Source organism: Nelumbo lutea, chromosome 7 (assembly GCF_056320005.1).
Source record: "Nelumbo lutea isolate HS-2025 chromosome 7, American lotus-T2T, whole genome shotgun sequence".
NCBI classification, from domain to species: domain Eukaryota; kingdom Viridiplantae; phylum Streptophyta; class Magnoliopsida; order Proteales; family Nelumbonaceae; genus Nelumbo; species Nelumbo lutea.
The window spans coordinates 45294416-45299961 of NC_142690.1; positions in this window are offsets into that span (position 1 = coordinate 45294416).

The window sequence follows — 5546 nt, forward strand, 5'->3', positions numbered from 1 at the left end:
GGTGGAAGCCATGAGAGCAGAGATGGACACAATGGAGACCAATGGAGTTTTGGTTCTAGTAGATCCACCCTCTAGGATAAAAGCAATCGGTTGCAAATGGATTTACAAGAGGAAGAAGGGCCCCGATGGTTGGGTTGAGACCTTCAAAGCTCATCTGGTGGCGAAAGGGTACACTCATAAAGAGGGCATCGATTATGAGGAAACCTTTTCACTTGTGGCCATGCTTAAATCCATTAGGATCTTGCTAGATGTAGCAGCATACCATGATTATGCGATTTGGCAGATGGATGTCAAAACTGCATTCCTGAATGGAGATCTTACTGAAGATATCTATGTGCAGTAGCCGCAAGGCTTCATTGCTGCAGGTCAGGAAAACATGGTATGTAAACTTAATAGATCCATTAATGGACTTAAGCAAGCTTCTAGAAGTTGGAACATCCATTTTGACTTTGCTGTCAAATCATTTGACTTTGAGCAAATTCTGGATGAACCCTGTGTCTACAGGAAGTACAGTGGAGATAAGGTTACCTTCTTGGTTTTGTATGTAGATGACATTCTACTCATTGGGAATGATGTAGGAATGTTAACTATGGTGAAAGTATGGCTTTCACAGCAATTCTCCATGAAAGATTGATGTGTGGCTCATTGTGACACTAGCAAGTGCACTAGCCGTTCAAGTAATAAAGTAGTGAGTGAAGTATCGTTCCCACGAGGATTTAGGAAACAATTACCAATACTAAATTGAACATTTCTTATCTGATCAACAAATAAATCAAAACTCTAATGAAAGCTAAGAAATCCTAAATTAAAATCTATCTAAATCATTGGTCCAATTGCCTTCAATTCAGGTTAGAAGAGTAAGCAGTAAATGTCAATCTCAGAATTCAGCAATCTATCAATTTGGATCATTCGAATGAATCATGATTGAGCCTTGGTTTGGTGAAACCCCAAGGTCATGAACAGCCTCTCTCAAGTGCATGTTCATCCTATGCATGAGTGACGGTTCTTCTATCTCTAGCAAGAATCTAATCCTCATACATGCATTTCTTCAAACACTTCTAAGGCATCAATTCAAATCTGAATTGATCACCAACTGAATTGTGCAAGTTATCTCTAACCTTGCACTCAATTCAGTTCTTGAATAGTAGATCTGAATTCCTAGAGTCTCTCTCAAGCACTCTAGGAATTCCAAGCTGTAGATTAATTCGCCCAATCTGAAAATTGCAGATCTGAATTCTCTTTCAAGCAATTCAGATCTTGCAATCTCAGATCTGAGAATTCAGATATGAGTTTTGAAGGTTAGTTGGCCGAATTAATCTACAATCAAACCCTTATTCAAGAAACTTCAAATACAATGCATGACCATTTGAATGAATCAAAAAGAATTAGATTGCTGAACTGAAATTTTACAAGCTGAAATACATCAAGGAAGAATGGAAACAAGGAGAAAGAAGAAAGAACATATAACTAAGAAACTGAATTCAAATCAAAAGAGAATGAAACTACAAATGATTTATTACAGAAGATCTTTGAATCACAAACTCTCAATTCGAACTCACCTTCTTCTTCTAGCTTACTTGTCTTGAACTTCCTTCAGCCCTTCTTCTTCTTCTTCCTTGCGCCTAGCCTTCTTCTCTTCTCTTCTCTCAAGGTGGCCGAACCTCTAAGAGTGGGAGAGCCTTCCTCTCAAGCAATTGAACAACTTTCTCCCCTCCTAGAGGCCTCCTTATATAGTTTTTCAAGGGGGCTCTTGCCCCTTCTTGATGCCTCTAGAATGGGGTGTATTACACCCCTCATGAACCTTCTAGAGTGCTCCCTCCTTCTCTTCAAGAAACATCTAGGAGTTGCCGCCCCTAGCTCCCTTTGGGCTGCTATTTGGGCTACATCTTAGCTTGCTTTTGAGCTCATGTGGGCTACACTCTAGGCTGTTATTTGGGCTAAAAATGGGCCTTCCTTGCTGGGCCGAATTCTACTCATAGCTAGGCTTTATTTTCTTTGGTTTTCTCAAGGAATTCACTTGCTCTTTTGGGGCCGAAGTGCTCTCTCTTGCTTCCATGACCGGGCTGGACTGAAATTGGTCTTTTTGAACATTCTTTTCTTGCCTTTTTCCTTCCTTTTCTTGGATTGATTATCCCTGAACTTATTCATAGCATTAAGCTAAATTAAGGAAAAAATTAATAAAACCGGCATAAAAATCCATGCTAAAGTCCTCAAAAATTATAGATAAATTGTAAGTTCATCAAATACCCCCACACTTAAGCTTTTGCTTGTCCTCAAGAAAAGACATCAGCCATAAACTTAACATTCCCCCCTTCTATTCTCACCATTTACCTGGTGAACTTTTTAAGATAGAAATGCATTGAGTAGTCGGGGAACTTTTGTAAGTGCTCAACTCTTATTCTTGTAAATTACCATTTAAGATATGTATCAGATCCGAGGAAAGGAGAATATGAATTTCATCATAGTCTAGCCTTCACTCCTAATTCATATATAAATCAGCTCCTTAATTGTCAAGGTTAATAATCAAATTTCACTAAGTTTCACATCTGTAACTAAATCTCAATGAGAGTTCAACTTTAGAGTGCCCCTTTGAACCTCGGTTGTCACCACAATTACTTATTTCTAAGGGTGAGTGCATCTTATGCTCCATCTCACCCTTTTCTTTTTTTTTTTTTTTTTTTTTTTTTTTTTTTTTTTCGGTGTGAGTGCATTTTATGCTCCATCTCACACACTTGTCTCTCTCTTTTCTTTTCTTCTTTTTTTTTTTTTTTTTTTTCTTGGTGTGAGTGCATCTTATGCTCCATCTCACACTGGTCACTTACTTGAGGTAGGACTCATGTTCTGAGCTGCTAGTTTTACTATTCAACTCAAAATAGCGGAGTCAATTTGGGCTTTTGTCCTTCTTTGCAATTATTGAACCTCAAGAATTAGCACTTCAGATGTGCACTAGCTCTCTTGACCATTAACCATAAAATCAAGGGCTTCCATACACATGAAGATAGTTAGGGCTAGTCATGCTGAAAAGCATATTTAGCTCCCCTTTTCTCATGCATATATCAAATTGGGTCATTCACAAGAATAAAAACTTAACAAGTACATCAGTCTCCCTCAACTCATTGAATTCCTTCTTAAAAATCATTAAATAAATAGTAATGAACTTGAGGGGTTCCAGTCTTTTTTTTTTTTTTTTTGCTGATGTCATTGCCTTAATATGTGTGTTGGGGTGCATGAGGTGCATGGTTTCAACCCCCATACCCTAGCCTCGGGCTCACTCCCCCACACTTGAGATGAACATTGTCCTCAATGTTCCTAGTGTTAGGGAGTGACAATAAAACCAACAAGAGAAATTCCAAGTAAAGAGAAGGGTGTATAGAGGACTTCCTGAAGATTAATTTCCAGATATGCAAGAGTTCTTTTGGTGGGAGCCTCTTCTGCTAGAATTTACTTGCAAGAGAGATCAAGAGCTTTGTTCTAACTAAAAATAATTTAAACCAAATAATAAAAAGACTACTATACAAAATTCCAAACAATTTAAATAATTTAACCAGTCTGTAATACACAACAGAAACTTACAAGGCCAAGAAGTTTGAATTCTATCTAACAAAATAAATAAATAAATAAATTTAAAAAAAAACAAGATCAAAAGCCAATATAAATATCTCTTGGAATCTGATATGCAAGTGATAAACAAGTGATTTACAAGATTGAAACTAGCCTAGAAGTCTAAGAGTTCTTGAAATCAGCACACTACCAAAGCTATTTGATTTTTTTTTTTTTTTTTTTTGGTTAGAACTTGACTTTTGAGAACAGTCACTTACAAAAACTCCAAACCTAATATCAATAAGTAGGTCTAAAATCTGTTGCAGTTAGGTCTGAAATAAGTTTGATCCCAAGAGCTTAAGACTTCTCTTTCAAGTCCCAACTTAAATGTCTTGTATGCCTCAGACCTGAAATCAGATCTGCAATTTTATAATGAAAGCAGCCTTGATTTAGATTTGAATACCATTACATCAAAAATATGAAGCTCTTTTTGGTCTTTTCAGGCCTCACAAACATCAGTCCTAATCCAATCCAAACATCAATCCACAGCCAATTCAGATCGGGTGCAAGTGATTTAAAAGATAACAAAACATCAAGTTCACAAAAATTTCAGATCATGTACTTATACTGCATCAAATTCTCATGCACTTCAGATCCGATTTTACCATTCATGGCTTAAATTTTCATCAATGAGGCAAGTCTGATGCATTAAATTGTGAATTGGGTGCTGTCACTACCCGAATTCACATCAAAATAGAGTGGGTTCAGGTCTGAGTTCAGATGAACTCAAATCTGAACCTAGCAGAATGCAATCCTGCAACTGGCTGAACTCAGATCTGAACTTCAAATCTGAGTTTCAGATTTGAAAACTCACATGCTATTTTTTCATTGTTTTTTTTTTTATTTTCTTTATCTATTTTTTTCTTTTTTTTTTTATAAATCTAAAACAAAATACAGCAATGCAACCAAAATCTTTTTGGATGAGTGCAGGTCTGATTGATGAATGCAATTCAGATCTGAACTCATTTTAATTTTTTTATTTTTTCGGTTGAGTGCTGCAGTTCTGCTATAGCAGATCTGAGTGCCGAATGCAACTCAGATCTGCAACACTCATGATTTTGTGATTTTTTTCTTTTAGAGGGTAATAACTTCAAGATAGAAAGCAAAACAGGTCTCCTTTTATTAAAATTAAACTGAAACAAGGAAAATAAAGTAATCTACTAAAGAGAAAAGAAGCATAACTATAGCAATACAGTAGTTGCATTCAAAGCAAAAATGAAAAATTAAGCAAATTAAACCAACTATGAATGCAATGCTGAAGAACTACATCTGAAGAACTACATCTACCAGCTACACTAAATCAGCAATCAAATATGAAGTAGATCATCAATGGGAAAGAGAGCTAACTAGATCAGCAGTGGAGTTTCATGTTAATTGCTGTACTGTAGCAGCCCTGCTACAGCTCTGAATGCTAGTGGAATGCACTGTTGCTTTTATTGAATATGTGAGGCATCACAATTATTCAATCCAATCACACATCCTCAGCAAATTTAGATTGGGTACAAGTGGGTAAAGCCAAGAATTCAGTCCACCCAGAATTCATAGTATGCTCTGTATCAGTTCAGTCCTCACATCATATCAACTGCATTTCAGATTTGAATTTCTCTCATTCTTTGCTATCCATTCACCCTTGAGGCAGGTTGGATGTATCATAGGGTGGATTGGGGTAGTGATGGCACCCAAATCACCTCAAACTTGCATCGGTTCAGATCTGAGTTCAGAGGAATTCAGATCTGAACTGAGCAGATCTGTAACAGCAGAATTCAGATCTGAACTCAAGTCTGAGTTTGGATCTGAATTCTCAATTGCCTTACCTTCAGTTATTGCTACCAAATTGTTTTTGGGGAATAGCAGAAGTGCCCTAGGGTGAATTGGGGTGGTGATGACACCCAATTCCCCTCAAAATTTCATCAGTTCAGGTCTGAGTTCAGAGGAACTCAGATCTG